This window comes from Clupea harengus, chromosome 23, assembly GCF_900700415.2.
Source record: "Clupea harengus chromosome 23, Ch_v2.0.2, whole genome shotgun sequence".
NCBI classification, from domain to species: domain Eukaryota; kingdom Metazoa; phylum Chordata; class Actinopteri; order Clupeiformes; family Clupeidae; genus Clupea; species Clupea harengus.
Genome location: NC_045174.1, coordinates 23,992,365 through 24,010,730, shown reverse-complemented (window position 1 = coordinate 24,010,730; position 18,366 = coordinate 23,992,365).

Genomic DNA, 18,366 nt, shown 5'->3' with positions numbered 1-18,366 from the left:
CCATTTCTGTGAAACCTGAAGTCCAGCATGTTTCGATTAATGTCACGGACAAAGACTCCGAGAGTGAGGGGAATCTGCCAGCTCCGGTCCTAAATCAGCCTCTCTCTGGGTCTGGGCCATGGCTTTGGAGTGCACTTATTATCAAATCCACCATGAAATGACATTTTCACAGCACTGACAATAAACACAACATAATGACATCTATCTACAGTCTATGTGTGAAGATTGTAATAGCCCACACTGATGGGGCTGGCTACGTGACTGTATGCACAGAATACGGTCAAAAAACATTCAAAACGAAAGCAAGCGTAGTCAAAACCACAGCCTTCCTGTTTTTCTACAGATATTATTCTAAACGTGCTGAACTTCAGGTTTCACAGAAATGGAAGTGAATTTTTTCCCCCTCAAATGCACCATGAGACAGAGACCAACTCAGTGCTGCAAAAACACAAATGCCTACTACTGACAGGAAGTGAAACTGACAGTTCACATATTGAGGTCCAAACATCTGAAGGTGCTGAGTCTTTGTGGTTCAGAACATTTTAAAAAGTAGTAGAGTTTAGCTGAAATAAAATATTATTTTCTTTTGATTACCCGTGTTAGATTTAGGTGTTTTGAAACTTAACTTCATAACTTCACATAACAGAACACACCTCCATTCGACCCCCACAAGTTAGTTGCATAGCACCAGGCCAGAGCCATCAAGGTGGCTTCTCGCCTTTTGTCCATGTTGAAGAGCCATCAGACATGGTTCCTGGCTTTTGTGTGTCTTGGAGCCAGAGCTATCAGGTGGCTTTTGTCTACAGCCACAACAAGATGGCTGAAGCCAAAGATATTAGCAGCTATATGGCCATACCTGGTATGACCATATATGGCCCTTGGTCAAGGTAAACCTCCCCATTGACCTCCAGACACACCCATCCCCTCCCCTACACACATATGTTAATTCTACAATATAAATGTCTGTACTTTTCTGTAATGTATTAGAAAGAAGACCTCCTCGAATCCAGAAGACCATTTCCTGGCAGCAGACATGCCTCATGCATGCAAGTGCTGTGTCGAGCTGATCGCGGCTAGTGGCTGAATAAACACATTCTTTCGCTAAGCCGTCTTCAAACAAGTCTCTTACTCTGAACAAGCTAACTTGAACCAAGTATATGCCTTCGACTATTTTGCCGAAGCAAAGCAGATTCTTTCACCCTATAGCATTTCCATACACTTGACAATTTTTATTTTTATTTTTTCTCATTTTATAATGAAGGCAGTTTTGCCTGCAAAATCGTAGCATTGAATTGTTGTGGACATATTCCTAGTGCAACATTATGATGAGGTGGTTAGGAAAGAGTTAACTTATTATCATGAATAGTTTATACTGATGAATAGTGAAAATTAAAAAAAAAAAACATATCAGAGCTGGCATATTCTCTGGCACATAACCCCATATCAGAAGAAATTGTGACGGTATGTTAAATTTAAATTAAAACTGAAAACAGTGATTTGTAAATTCTCTTTGACTTGTATTACATTGAAAACAATACAACAGCTCATTATTTGATGTGTTACCTCATGATTTGTATTGTTTTTTCAAAATAAACACTTAATTAAATTTCGATTTTTGCAACATTTAAAAAAAAAGTTGGGACAGTAAAGCATTTACCACTTTGTAATGTTGCCATTCCTTTTCACAACACTAAAGATGTTTAGGGACTGAAGACACGAAGGCAGCATATGTTGCTCTAAAATCTCTATGTACTTTTTGGCATTAATGGTGCCATCACAGAAGTGTAAGTTACCTTTGCCAAGGGCACTGACACAACCCCATACCATGACAGACCCTGGCTTTTGAACTTGTTACTGGTAACAGTCTGGATGGTCCTTTTCTTCTTTGGTCCGGAGCACACAGCATCCATTTCTTCTAAAAAAAGACCTGAAATACTGATTTGTCTGATCACAATACACGTTTCCACTGTGTGATGGTCCAACCCAGATGCCTCCAAGCCAAGAGAAGTCGACGGCCCTTCTGGACACGGTTCACATAAGGCGTCCTTTTGGCACAATAAAGTTTTAACTGGCATTTGTGGATGTAACTACTGTGGCATCACGATGGGCCAGTTAGTAGAGGGATGTGGTTTTCCTGTGGAGGTTTGGCTGCCACACCACAAGATGGCTGCCATTCGCACTACATCTCCCAGAATGCAGCAGGACCCTATCAGGTGTAGGTGCTTAAGACACCTAATTGAAGGAACACTTAAGAGTGGTGGTGCATGTTGTGTGAGAGGGAGCCACAGTAGAGGACATAGAGATCCTCTACCGCCCTTGCCCTTTAGGCACTGAAATTCCTCCATATTCCTTAAATCTTTTAATTATGTTATGCACCGTGGAGGGTGAAATATCAAAATCCATTCCTATCTTTCTTTGAGAAACATTGTTTTTAAACATTTCAATAATTTGCTCACGCATTTATTGGCAAACTGGCGATACTCTGCCCATCTTGCTCCTAAAGGACTAGGCTTGTCCTGGATGCTGCTTTTGTCCCAAATAATGATTACAATGACCTGTTGACATCACTAGTTTGAAATCATTATTTAATTATTCTACCTCATTACTACCCCTAAATTGCCCCCGTCCCAACTTTATTTGGAATGTGTTGAAGGCCTGAATGGCAGGAATAGATGTATATTTACAAATACAATGAAGTTGACCAGACAAAACATGAAATATCTTGTTTTCATACTGTCTGCAATGAAATACAAGTCAAGGTATATTTATAAATTACTGCTTTCTTTTTTTATTTGCATTTTCCATACTGTCACAACCTTTTCTGATTTGATATAGTATTAGCAGTCCTAAGTTATTATCAAATCCACCATGAAATGACATTTTCACAGCACTGACAATAAACACAACATAATTACATCAATCTACAGTCTATGCGTGGAGATTGTAAGAGCCCACACTGATGGGGCTGGCTACGTGACTGTATGCACAGAATACGGTCAAAAAACATTTAGAATGAAAGCAAGCGTAGTCAAAACCACAGCCTTCCTGTTTTTCTACAGACTCTTTGTCCGTGACATTAATCGAAACATGCTGGACTTCAGGTTTCACAGAAATGGAAGTGAATTTTTTTTCCCCTCAAATGCACCATGAGACCGAGACCAACTCAGTGCTGCAAAAACACAAATGCTTACTCCTTACAAAAAGTGAAGCTGACAGTTACAGAATAAAAGCCTGACCTCACATACAGTGCCTTGCATAAGTATTCACCCCCTTGGGTGTTTTACCCTTTTATTGCTTTTATAAATCAATCTAGGTCAATATAAGTTGGCTTTTTTGACAAAAAAAAATACAAAAAAACCCTCTTTAATGTCAAAGTGAAAACATATTTCTACACAGTAATGTCAATTAAATAAAAAATATGTAAGGTAAAACAAATGATTGCATAAGTATTCCCCCCCTTCAAGTCAGTATTTAGTAGATGCACATTTGGGTGCAATCACAGCACTGAATCTGTGTGGATAGGTCTCAATCAGGCTTGCACATCTGGACACAGATGCAATTTTACTCCATTCTTCTTTGCAAAACTGCTCAAGCTCTGTCAGGTTGCGCGGGGATCAGGCGTGAACAGCCCTTTTCAAGTCCAGCCACAAATTCTCTATTGGATTTAGGTCTGGACTTTGACTCGGCCACTCCAGAACATTCACCTTGTTGTCTTTAAACCATTTCTGTGTAGCTTTCGCTGTTTGCTTCCAGTCATTGTCTTGCTGGAAAATAAATCTTCTCCCAAGCCGTAGTTCTCTTGCAGACAGAATTAGATTGTCCTCCAGGATTTCCCTGTATTTTGCTGCATTCATTTTCCCCTCTATCTTTACTCTATATCTTTACCCTCTATCTTTACAAGCCTTCCAGGGCTGGTTGCCGAGAAGCATCCCCACAGCATGATGCTGCCACCACCATGCTTCACAGTGGGGATGGTGTCTGTGGTGATGTGGTGATTTTTTTATCCTTCCCCTTACTTGTGCTTTTCAATAACCTTTTCTCTGAGTTGCTTGGAGTATTCTTTTGTCTTCATGGTGTAACGGTAGCCAGGAATACTGATTAACCAGTGAATGGACCTTCCAGACACAGGTGTCGTTGTACTACAATCACTTGAGATACATTCACTGCACACTGATCCCCATTTCACTAATTGTGAGACTACTAGCACCAATCGGCTGGACCTCTGTTGAATTAGGTCAGTCACTTTAAAGGGGGGGGGGGGTACACTAATTTTACATTACATATTTTTATTTAATTGACATTACTGTGTGGAAATCTGTTTTCACTTTGACATTAAAGTGCGCTTTTTTGTAATATCTTTGTCAAAAAAGCCAATTTATATTTGCCATGATTGATTTATAAAAGCAATAAAAGGGTAAAACATCCAAGGGGGTGAATACTTATGCAAGGCACTGTAACATAATTACATCTATCTACAGTCTCTGCGTGGAGATTGTAATAGCTGCCAATGGGGCTGACTACGTGACTGTATGCACAGAATACGGTCAAAAAACATTCAAAGCGAAAGCAAGCGTAGTCAAAACCACAGCCTTCCTGTTTTTCTACAAACCGTTTGTCCGGTCACTCTTACTATAAAAGAGACGTGTTTCAGTCCTTTTACTTCATGTTCAATTGCTGTTCTCACATATTCATCAGATACATTCTTGTGTCCTCAGCGGCCGTTGAGGAGTGGCTAAGGGACGACTCCTTTGGACACTGAGGTAAGGTGGATCATGAATGAATGTTGGTGGGTGTTGATGAGTTGTGGGTTCATAGAGATGTTGTTTGGATTGTTGGCTGACTAACAGACTTCAGCATGTGTCTAATGAGATGAAACAGTCATGTAAACAGTACAGTGTGCTCGCTTTCATCTGTCCAGAAGAGAGGCGACCACACCCTCTTAGAACCTCCACTTACTGACATTTTGACTGGCAGAGATAACACTGGTACTCTGTAATAGTGTGAAACTTGTTCAAAATAGTTATATCGATAGGCTATGTATATTTCTAAAGTAATCTTTAGGTGTATAAATGTAAGTCCTGAACACTGTTTTGACTCTTTACATTAATCGAAACATGCTGGACTTCAGGTTTCACAGAAATGGATATGATATATATTTTCCCCTCAAATGCACCATGAGACCGAGACCAACTCAGTGCTGCAAAAACACAAATGCTTACTCCTGACAGGAAGTGAAACTGACAGTTACAGAATAAAAGCCTGACCTCACATATTGAGGTCCAAACATCTGAAGCTACTGAGTCTTTGTGGCTCAGAACATATTTAAATGCTCAAAAATCATCAAATGCACAGCACCCTGATGTTTTTATTGAAGGAGAAAAGCTCACAGCTGTATCTGATTTTAAATATCTGGGGATTATTTTAGATTGCAATTTTACATTTTACATGACATTCTGTCATGTCCTGCCAAGGGACAATGGATAAAAGCTAGCTAACCTGGCTAATTCCGGAAATGTTTATCAATGTTCATGTCCCTTTTTAAATGAACGCATAAATAAATTAAAAGTAGTAGAGTAGAGTAGTAGAGTTTACGTAGTTGCAATAAAAAGATAGATACTTGATTTTTCTGTGGACATATTCCCAGTGCAAAATTATGATGAGGAGGTTATCAAATTCAGTGTATACTGATGAATAGTGGAAAAGAATTATTAAATATTATCAGTTGTCAGTTTCATGTTTGATATTTACCACTGTTCTACTGGTCTCACACTGTCCATTTCTATCAAAGTCGTTATTCTTCAAGGCTGTCAGTCCTTGCGGTTCTACTGAAGTCATAACAGTGTGTGTGTGTGTGTGTGTGTGTGTGTGTGTGCTGTTTTGTTTGTATTGTGGGTTCTTCAATAAACAAACCGTGAGGTAACTTGAAGAGAATGTTCTTTATATATCACGTCCAGTATGCAACAGGCTTACAACATGAAACATGCAACTTCATCAGTTAACATCTAGTATAGCTCTGCGCATGCGCCATCTAGCTGATGGTCATAGGCTTAACTGAACATAGCCAAATCATTATATGTTCATATCATTACATGTGTGAGTGAGTGTGTGTGTGTGTGTGTGTGTGTGTGTGTGTGTGTGTGTGTGTGTGTGTGTGTGTGTGTATGTGTGTGAGAGGGGGTGTGTGTGTGTGTGAGGGTATGTGTGTGTGTGTGTGTGTGTGTGTGTGTGTGTGTGTGTGTGTGTGTGTGTGTGTGTGTGTGAGGGTATGTGTGTGTGTGTGTGTGTGTGTGTGAGGGTATGTGTGTGTGTGTGTGTGTGTGTGTGTGTGTGTGTGTGTGTGTGTGTGTGTGTGTGTGTGTGTGTGTGTGTGTGTGAAGTCATAACAGCTATTTGCTGATAGACCTCAGACCTTTTTGTATCTTGTTGTGATCTAGAGAAAAACATCTCAGCTGAACCGTCGCCTTCATATTCTTTTACTAGTCCAATCTTGCATCATCCTGACTTTAGAATTTAGAATTTAGACTTCTGTCGTTCCTCCTAATTTAAGTTCATACGTGGAACCAATTTAGTTGCCCTTATTTATACATTTTCTGTTGCTTTATATCTTTCTCTTGGAGCAATGCCAAGATCTTCGCACAGTACTCTAAATGTTGTCAAACTGTGGTATTATATACCATCTCTTTAACTGGATTTATGCTGAAAAGATTTAGCAGCACATATCTCACAAAAATGTTGGTCTTGTTCAGAGCAGCAGCAGCACAGTATCTAGATCATCCTAAAACAACACAATGTGGAACAAATTTGAAGCTTTGTGTAAAATTGCAAGGAACATTCCACACCAGTGGCCTTTCTTTTCTCCTACAGCACAACTCCCAGATCCTGATAAAGTTTTCAAAATATAAATCAATCCATTCAAATCAATACATTTCTTACCCCTTGGGGTGTTGTGTATAACATAACTTAACTTGTGCCAGTATGTGCATGGCAGGTACTGCATTGGTAATTCAAACATACGTATATATATATATATATACAAGTTCAAGTGTAATTCTAAATAGACTGATTAATAATTCAATTCAATTCAATTTGATTTATATAGCGCCATAACAATACAATTGTTTCAAGGCGCTTTACAGAGCCCAGAGCCTGAACCCCCTTAGTGCAAGCACAATGGCAACAGGGGCAAGAAAAAACTCCCTGTTAGTCAGGAAGGAACCTTAAGCAGAACCACGGCACATAAGGGGGGACCCATCTGCTTGAGGTTGGCCGGGTGGAGATAGAAAGGGGGGATGGGGGAGGGTTGTGTGGCAGAAGGGGAAGGGAAACAACAGGTGTTGTACACAGCCTGCATTTGGTAGATGTACATCATATATATACAGACATCCGGTGGTAAATACATGATACAAACAAGACCAGTTTAGTGGGTATTCACAGTGCTCATAGGTATACTGTTACGGGGGTAAGGGGAGTAGGATCAGAATCCCCCATTCTGCTGATTTTATTGGGGTTCATTAAATAAATATTTATTTCTGAAACCTGAAGATTGTTTGCCAAGTCTCTAGGATTAAGGAATGACATGGAAGTCTTAAATTGAATGAAACTTGTATTCTTTTAAGGAACATCAACAGATTATTTGTTTTTCACTTTCATTGAAGTTACCCCCAAGGCTCTGCCTCATTTTGCCCCACGTCCACCATTTGGGGCAGAGTGCTAACACGCCAGAGCTGCACTTTCACTAATTCACTCACATGTTTTTACAGACTGTCAGGTCATCAACATATCTGATACAACTGTTTTAACTGAGATTAATTACTTTTGATGCAATCTGATCTAATTATACCTAAAAAACGCAGACAACAGAAAAAATCCTATTTTAGGGTCACATGGCAAACTTGTGTATGAACTTACCCACTGGCTCATCTTACCCCCTACCCCCCCCAAAGCCTAATTGCTTCAGTAAATATCCAGCTGGATGAATAAATATGGTGTAGAAATGTAAACTGTGGATCAAAGTGTCTGCTCAATGCTGGATGTGTCATGTCATTTCATGTTATAATGTCATAAAAATTCATATTTATTTTCAACAAAAACGTTATTAAAGATTGTGTCTGTGTTTTTCTGCCTTTTTCATCTTTCAGGCCAACACAGGCTGCACTTGAACATCACTGCTTAGATACCGAAGGATTCATTAGAATGGGGAACGCACCGTCAGAGAGCGGCATGGGCACTGCGCTGCGATGCTGTAAATGTTATAAAGTCCTGCCTCTTTGCCAGAACCACTCAGATTACTACAAAAGTACTGTACGTGGGCGGAGTGTATATGTTTACAATAATGGAGAATACTATAGAGAAGTTGGACAAGATAATGCCTACGAGTGTAGACAGTGCTTTGACAAGTCGTAATAAGGACTGAAAGAATCACACCAGCAAGCTCAAGAGCAGCATGAGACACAAATGATCAGCGACATTAGCAGAAGCTGGTCTGAGATCTGGTGATGTAATAGAGACGATTGCTAATGATACACAGATCTGGTGATGTAATAGAGAAGATTGCTAATGATACACAGATCTGGTGATGTAATAGAGAAGATTGCTAATGATACACAGATCTGGTGATGTAATAGAGACGATTGCTAATGATACACAGATCTGGTGATGTAATAGAGAAGATTGCTAATGATACACAGATCTGGTGATGTAATAGAGACGATTGCTAATGATACACAGATCTGGTGATGTAATAGAGAAGATTGCTAATGATACACAGATCTGGTGATGTAATAGAGAAGATTGCTAATGATACACAGATCTGGTGATGTAATAGAGAAGATTGCTAATGATACACAGATCTGGTGATGTAATAGAGAAGATTGCTAATGATACACAGATCTGGTGATGTAATAGAGAAGATTGCTAATGATACAGCAGAAATTGAAATCAACAATGACATGGACATAGTCCTAGCCAATAAGGGGGGGGGGGGGTTACTGATTGGTCTATGGGTTCCTGGCTGTGGTCTCGGGGTGGGTCTGTTTTTAAAAGATATCCTTATGATTCTGCCATTCATAATTCCATTGATTATGCTAGAGTGTGATTATTAGTGTGATATTGATTATGCAATATTGTTGTGAGGTACACATTCTGGATCATGTTTTCTTTGTCTTTTGTTGCATGGAACTGAATCTCTTTTTTATTCTTTTAAGATGCCTACACTTGTGTGTATGATATGTTAACCCCATGTGTAATGTGTAATCAAGGGAGAGGAATGAGGGACTTTGGTTAGTTATTGTAGAGTTTGAAGTGAATCTCAAAGACACCTTGAAGTGATGAGCGGGAACATCTGGAAAGACACAGAGACTCTCCAGCCAACATGGACACCTGATAGCACAAGAAGACTTTGAGACTTCACAGTTATTCTGTAGCCTGTGTAACTTGTGTCATTGTGTCATGTTAATCAGCTTTTTATCATTTTAATCATTGTAATCAGCCAATAAATGTTTTCAAGATTTCCAGTGTCATCTGAAGTCAAGTCTTCTGTTCAGGGAAACAGTCATGTTTGTTTTCAGTATAGCTCATTTCAGAAAAACAACAATTAAAAACGCCAAAATCTAACAAAACTGACCATCCTTGGTGCAATGGTCAGATTGAAGTTAAATGGTGCCAAGAACTCCAAAGACATTCACAACAACCCAAAGAGTTTGCCAGTTTTGAAAAACTTTTCCAGCAACATTCGATAAAGATGGTACAGGAATAGTTCAACCTGCTTCAAGGCAAGGGTGTCATGGCAACTGGCAATCTCAACACCCTGATTTAAATATACAGGCCTAGAAAATCCTAGTTTACTAGGTGAGGTTTAATCTTCGGTCACCCAGTTAGAAGAATTTCCCCTTGGGAAGATCGAGAATACAAACGCAAGCGCTGGTTTGAACAATGTAGATACTCAATCAGTATCCAGTGTTTCCTTATCCTCCTTATGCTTTAGTGCAGAGGCAGAGAGAGAGCAGCTTTAATGGCCTAAGCTTCAAAGCTGCAGGAAAAACATGCCATTGAAGAGCAGGAACAAGAGTTAAGAAAAAGGAGAAAATGTTGGAATTGCATAGAGAAATAGCAGCCACCAGAACTGAAATAAACTATCTAAAAGAGGCGGAAATGTCAATGCTTAACCCCAGGGATGGATTAACGAACTGGCCTACCGGGCCCATGAGGGAAGGTTCCGTATAGGCAAAGCAGACCCTGCTTTCTAAAAAATTTCGAACATATAGGTGTGAAAGTGTTGATAGTTTAATGCGACAGGGATCAAGAATAGTTTGTATTGACCAGCTAAGATCCCTTATGCTATATATTCCCTCAAAATGGCAAACCTGTCTCTGTCATGGTTTTCATATTTTTTAGTAGTAGTAGCAATCTATAACACAATTATATGCTTATCGTACATACACTATATAAACTATTAAAAAGCCGATTCAATTAAATAAATAATTTCTTATTTAATTTGTTATTTTTGTCATATACAGATATGCAATGATGATTGCTGGGTAATATGTATCTTGTTCGCCAATGTCAAGTCTCTATTTGATCATGTGAGTGACGAGACGATACGATATAGCTAGTTTAGGCGCAGAATCTGAACGCAAAGACCTACAAGTTGACTGAGCACAGCCAGTACACAACGCCTTTCAAACATAAAAGTGGTGATGCATGATTTGCTCTTTCAATAGACAGGATAGCCAGCCCATTCAGCCTCTCCTGCCCCATGCTGCTCAGGTAGGTCTTAATCAGTTTCAATTTGGAAAAGAATCACTCGGCTGTTGCCCTGTCATGTAATGTCAGAAACAATAGCAGGGCAGTGCACCGAAGGTGGATGTTACGGAGTAAACTTTGACCTGTTAACTTTCCCAATACAATAGCCAAAGTATCTAATTCGACTGTTAAATCCAACACATTGTTGGTAAAATATATATATACGCCTAATGGTGTTTGGGTGTGCGTGCGTGTTTTGCAAGCGCACAATACATTTTTTTCCGCTAGGGGGGGGGGGCCTTTAACATGTCCAGGCCCAGGGGCCGTGGTTTCTTAGTCCATAGAAGAGCTGGACAAAGTATCAAGCATGAGAAGCATCGTCCCTAAATGACCAGACAAGCTCAGGGAGAAATGGCGCAACACGGCTTATGAGCTGCAAAAGAAACGCAAACTCGAAAAGAGTTCGAATCTTGGACCTTGTCCATTCTGTTGAAAAACAAGCTCACATGGATGGATGGATGGATGAATTTATTGTCATTGCACAGAGTACAACGAAATGCAAAGAGAGGATGAAAGATTACAGCATAACATGAGGGGAGAGAGGAGAGAAAAAAGACAACCCCCAGACTATGCTCCTAGAGGAGTACAGTGTGGGAGCATAAAAAAAACACCTCAGCGCATAAGCACATACATTTTAAACATGACTTGCAATGGGGAGGGGGGGGGGATGGAGGTAAGCCAAAGACTGGGTGATCTAAGCCCAGCCAGTGGGGGGAAGAAGGTAAGCCAGCACAGACAAGCAGCCAGCTGGCCCAGCAGCCCGTTGAGGCGCCAGTCACAGACCCTGTCCTGTCATACTGGGGGGTACGAAGCAGACGAGGCGAAGGCGTGGGATGGGGGGTGGGGGAGTGGTGCATATCTGTGTGTAGTATGTACGTGTATATGTATGCAAAGTTCATGTATGTATGTAAAGTTCATGTAAAGTTCATGTATGAGTAGGCCTGGGTTGTTCCTTCCCCCAGGCCACAATCAGACAGATTCTCAGTTCGCAAGATTGTCGTTGCCATGGAGACAGCCTTGAAGGGTCCTGGACAGAGACAACAATCCACAGGTGTCTGTGGAAAGGGGGAAGGGAATGAGAGAGAGTCTCACTGCAGCAATCTTCAGGGGAGTTGTTTTTCCAGCAACGGCCTTGGCCAAGGCCCGTTCCGGTTGAGGGAGCCGAAAGCAGATAAGATTGGGATTGTTTGGTCTTGCAAGTAGCTGCATTCAATTTGCGCCTCTACTCTTGAGACCTTTTATCCCATTTTTGTAAGAACTTTTTGTAGCAGGTCTTCAATTCGATCCAATTTCATTTGCATAGCCGTGAACATCTCCTTGTTGTTATCAATCTGGCGGTTTGAAACCACAGTCTGAGTGCCCACAGCTCTACCCAGCGCATCAATCATTTCGGGCAGCCTTAGGGGGCTAATGACAGCTGTCGCCGTTTCCTTAATTTTCCGATAAATCAGGGTAGCGCCTAATCCAAACAGCAGAAATCCTGTAATCATAGTTCCGAATAGGTAGATGTCTTCAACGTCCTCCACGGAAAGGGCTGCTAGGCACACAACACGCCACTGCTCCCACGCGTCCATCATGTAGCCAGCTGCGAACGTCCCAGGAGGACAGACAGGTTCCCCCGAACCCGAGCTTCTCGTTGAGAAGATGGTGTCAATTGCATTGAGAGACCAAGTGATCAAATCCATGGTTTTTAGTTCGAAGAGCGATGCGGAGAGAGTCTCTCAAGTATAGCACAAGACAAGACAAGACGATAGAAGCCAAGCAGGGAAGGTCAAGGGGAGGAGAGGGAGAGAAAATGCGACCGCCTTCGAAGAGAGCAAGTTCAAAGAGCAGCCGATCCAGTTTTTGGTGACCTTCAAGATCAGTCGGCTAGTAGAGAGGCTAGTTCTCCAGTCAAGTTGCAGGTCTCAAGGTCTTCTGGCAGTCTTGCCACATAGCTATTGACCAAAAAGAGACAAAGCCTGAACCTTTTGTCCCTTTTGTAGATCTAGACACGTGCTGGAGTTGTGGAAGCAACTCTTAAAAGAAAATGCACATAGACAAAGATAGATAGATAGATAGATAGATGGATACTTTATTAATCCCGAGGGAAATTTAGGTCATCCAGTAGCTTATACACATACACATATACAATTATACATCTCACCGACATACATACATCAATCACATATATACTAGTGCTGTCAAACGATTAAAATATTTAATCGCGATTAATCGCATTCATGTCATAGTTAACTCAAAATGAATCGCGATTAATCGCAAATTTGTATCTATTCTAAATGTCCCTACGTTTATTTATTTTTTCCATAATTTAATTTTTTATTTAAATGCCCTTATCAACATGGAAAAGTGGATTGGCTTGCTTTATGCAAATGCTTTATTTGATTGAAAACCAACATTGCCAAACAGGGCGGTACAAAATAAAATTATAAAGTGCACATTTCAGGTAAACAAGGACTCAGCCTATAGTGCAGTTAAACTATGGCTTAATATTTTCTTTTTTCCAAGTTTGCTGGGAACATAGCAGTCAGGCCTCTTATTTCAGAAACAATGAACTGTAACAGTTAGGTTACCAATAAAAGGTAAGCCTACTACTTTTTTGCTTTCAGCCAGCTGCCTGTTGACATTTTCAGACAACTGTGAAGAAGCTACCTTCTTTTGCACAACACAACTTTTAAAAGTAAACTTTCCATTCAGAAGCTTTTTATCATCCATTTCGCCGTATCGCGCTCACCATTCACTGAAACCGTAACGTTAGCCTACTACACAGTTTGCGAGGCCAAAAAGAATGTTAATCTAAAAAAAATCGCGTTAATCTCGCGATAAAAAAATTAACGGCGTTAAAATGGGTTTGTGTTAACGCCGTTAATAACGCGTTAAACTGACAGCACTAATATATACATACCCATAGGGATAACATATTCACACAGAGTGTTTTCAGATACAGGAAGGGTCTGACCCTATTGTACAGGGTGCAATGATTTTGACAGTGTCGGTGTCCTGGAGGAAAGTGAAAAGTGATCTTGTGCTGCTGGTGTGGATAGTGCAAAAAAATATAATGTTCTTGTGCTTGTGAGGATGGGCAGTGCAAGATAGTGATCTTGTGCTTGTGTGTGTGTGTGTGTGTTTGGAAAGTGCAAAGAGCAAAGTGATAGTGCAGAATCTGTAAGTGGTAAAGTCTGTGCATGGGGCTGAGATGAGCAGGGGAGGGCAGACTGAGGTAGACTCATGCAGAGAAGTCCATCTCCCTCCCCCTCCTCTTCTGTGTGGCATTAAAAAGCTGAATGGCCCTGGGGACAAAGGACTTCCTCAGCCTGTCCGATGAGCATGACAGTGACAGGAGTCTGCCACTGAATATGCTCTTCTGTCTGTTGACAGTACTGTGTAGTGGGTGGTGGACATTGTCCAAGATAGTCAGCAACCTACTCAGGGTCCTTCTTTCCGCCACCATTGTGAGGCAGTCCAGTTCGGTGCCCACAACAGCTCCCGCCTTCCTCACCAGCCTGTCCAGTCGCCCCGCATCCCTCTTCTTTATGCTGCCTCCCCAGCACACCACAGCATAAAAGAGGACGCTGGCAACCACAGACTGGTAAAACATGCGCAGGAGTTTGTTGCAGACATTGAAGGACCTCAACCTCCTCAGGAAGTAGAGCCGGCTCTGACCCTTCTTGTAGATTGCATCAATGTTGGCTGACCAGTCCAATTTATTGTCCAGATGCACTCCTAGGTATTTGTAAGTGTTGACCACCTCCACACTGACCCCCTCGATGGAGCCTGTTAGCAGAGGAGGCTGAGACCTCCTAAAGTCCACCACCATCTCCTTGGTCTTAGAGGTGTTCAGCTGCAGGTGGTTGTGTCTGCACCACTGAACAAAGTTGTCCACCAGGCTCCTGTACTCACCCTCCTGTCCATCCCTGATACATCCCACAACAGCAGAGTCATCAGAGAACTTCTGGATGTGGCACGACTCCGTGTTGTAGGTGAAGTCCGATGTGTACAGGGTAAACAGGACAGGTGAGAGCACAGTCCCCTGTGGAGCGCCAGTGCTGCACAACACAGTCTCAGATACGCAGTCTTTCAGCCTGACAAACTGTGGCCTCTCCGTCAGGTAGTCAGTGATCCAGGATAGCAGGTGGGCATTCACACCCATCTGCACAAGCTTGTCACTCAGTCGGAGGGCTGGATGGTGTTAAAGGCACTGGAGAAATCAAAGAACATGATTCTCACAGCACCCTTCCCCTTCCACAGGGATAAGAGTGAGCCCTGTGCATTAGGTAGATGATGGCATCTTCCACGGCCACCTTCTCCTGGTAGGCAAACTGCAGCGGGTCAAGTGCATGGCATACCTGAGGTCTGAGGTTGTGAAGCAGCAGTCGTTCCATGGTCTTAGATATGTGTGATGTAAGAGCGACTGGCCTGAAGTCATTCAGCTCACTGGGGTGCGGCTTCTTCGGGATGGGGATGAGGCAGGATGTTTTCCACAGAGCAGGCACCTTCCCCAGTTGGAGCCTCAGGTTGAAGAGATGCTGCAGAGGCTCACCCAGTTCCACCGTGCATGCCTTGAGGAGTCTTGGACAGACTCCATCAGGGCCGGCTGCTTTCCTGGGGCGCAGTCTCCTCAGCTCTCCTGTGACCTGATCCGCCGTGATGGTGGGGGGGAGAGGGGGGCTCTGTGTGGTCGCCTGGGGGAGGGGTGCAGCTGTGGAGCGTGGCACAGGGCTGGAAGCTGGAGGGAGTGGGGCCACACTAGCTGTGGTCAGAGCAGGGGGGGAGGGGTGGGGTGGTTGTGGCATGCAGTGAGCAGTTAGCAGCAGCTGATGGGGGGGATGCAGGAATAGGTGTTAGACAGTCATTACCACCTGGAGCTGGGTTGTCAAACCTGTTGTAGAAGTGGTTAAACTGGTTTGCCCTCACCACATCCCCCTTAACAGTGCTGCTGCTCTTCTTGCAGCCTGTGATGGTTTTCATGCCATCCCACACCTCTCTCATGTTGTTCTCCTGCAGCTTCTGCTCCACCTTCCTTCTGTATGAGTCCTTTGCCTCTCTCAGCATGGTCTTCAGCTCTCCCTGTACGCGCTTCCGCTCTGCCTGGTCCCCCTCTTTGAATGCCCTCTTTTTCATGTTGAGGAGATGTTTTACATTAGAGGGCTTGTTGTTAGGGAAGCAGCACACCATTTTAGTGGGAGCGACAATGTCCATACAGAAGTTCAGGTAGTCAGTAGTGCAGTGTGTGACCCCTTCAATGTCCTCCCCAAAAGAGTCCTGCAGCACACTCCAGTCAGTTGACTAAAAGCAGGGCATCTGAGGGCATCCTGAGGGCATCCTCTGCACTACTGACTACCTGAACTTCTGTATGGACATTGTCGCTCCCACTAAAATGGTGTGCTGCAGTTGACTCGAAGCAGTCCCTGAGGGCATCCTCTGCCTCAGGAGACCATTTCCTGAATGAGCGCGTGGTGGTTGGTTGCCTGCGCACTTTTGGTGTATATTTGGGTTGTAGGAAAACCAGATTGTGATCGGATTTCCCTAAGGGAGGACGTGGTGTGGCTTTGTATGCATCCCTCACGTTAGCATACATTAGGTCAATTTTCCTGTTCTTTCTTGTTGGGCAAGACACAAACTGGTGAAAAGCAGGCAGAGTTGAGTCCAGGGTAACATGATTAAAGTCCCCCGAAATTGCAATGAAGGCCTCAGGATGTTGAGTTTGGAGCCCAGCGATAACAGAGTAGATGGTGTCACACGCGACTTCGACCGTAGCTCGTGGAGGGATGTAAACACAAACAACAATGGCTTGCGAGAATTCCCTGGGCATGTAATACAGACGGAGGCTAACGGCTAACACTTCAATGTCTGGGCAACAAATGGTCTCTTTTACAGTCACATGCCCTGGGTTGCACCACCTAATGTTGATATGAAGTGCACTTAGCTTAAGGTCTCTGTCCGCTCTCACCGTAGTAAAGCCGGGTAGTCCTCCGGTATGGGGTAAACTTTGCCGGCATGATTCCTCGCCCGCAGTGCGATCAGCTGATCCCTCGAGTAAACAAAGTTCTGACTGCCCTGTTGCAGTCGATTAATGCGTGTATCCATAGGATATAAAGATATCCACACAGTGCCTATGAAAAGCAAAGTGTAAACAGGACAAACAAATTTAGAAAAGCGAAAAAGACACGCGACAACGGAGCTACTTGGAAAGGCTGCCACTCGCGTCGGCGCCGGAAGCTAACCTTTTTGAAAACTAAGGGCACATGCTTTGGCCGTCTCTCTGTAAGCCGCATTAGCAGAGACTGCAAAAGGCGTCTCACCTGTAGTGTGTGTAGGCAAACTCACCCAAGCATCCTGCACATTAATGTTGAAGATGAGGTCAAAAAAGCAGAACGCCCCTCTGATGTAATAGCCAGCAAGTGTTTTCATTTCAAGTTGTCATCATACGAACTAAGCTTTAACTGTCAATTCGCGTGACCCGTATAATATGTGGGATATTTTAATATGATTCAGGAGGAAGGTCAGATAATTCATTTAATTCGTTTTTAAGATCAGATACACTCTCAACACGATGTTAGAAAAGGGGTTTGGCCCACCGGGTAGAGGATGGGTCATGATACACATTTTAAGCTTTCTGATTGGATGGAGTCAGGTTAGAGGTTAATGATTTGGTTGGTTACAGGGTCAGCCAGTCATGGCTGAAGTGGGAGTGTCAGAAGAGGTTTAAATGGCAGCGCGCGACGCTAGGCAGACAGAAATATTTCTAGGACTTTCTCTTATTGTGGTTTAAGATCTGCAATAAACCCTGCTGAAGAATTCACCATCTGCTGTTCGACTCCTGCTTAAATGGGACCGCGTGTGTGTATATTTTAGACACGACATAATTGGTGACCCCGACGTGATCTTGAAAAGACAGAGAACAATACACATTCCACTCCTGAATTCGCCTGTGTTATGCAGAAGGCCTCTGTAGTAAATTCAAGGTAAGCATACTTTGCTGAGTAGTGAATGCTGGGTGATTTAGGGTGGGGTGTTGGTATTCTCAGTCTTCATTAAAACGGACCGCACGGAGTTGGAGGGTAGATGGGAATTCTTTAAGTACGGTATAGTCGCTATTTTTGGTTCGCAACCAATGTTTTTAGAAGTTCACACAATGGGGAGTGAATTAACCGTTGTCGCATGTTCTGGCTTTTATGGGAGATGTAGCAGTTCAAATAGAACTAAGCAGTGCGGTGCTGTTTTATCGCATGTTCTGGCTTTTTAAGGGAGGTTTCTAAGTTGTTTTAGCAGTTCAAATAATCTGAGTGTTAAATCACTGGTTTATCGCATGTTCTGGCTTTTATGGGAGATTTAGCAGTTCAAATAGAACTAAGCAGTATGGTGCTGTTCTATCGCATGTTCTGGCTTTCTCGGGAGTAAGTTGGGTTATTTGAAACAGTATATTGAAGCAGTAAGGTATTGGGTATTGAGTGAGCTGTGTTTCATGTGTGAGTGAGTGAATGCAAGGGTCTGAAAAATGGAAGAAATGGTGTGTACGGGATTTGTGTGATTTGGAGTTTGGATCACTGTTATGAGATAATTAAA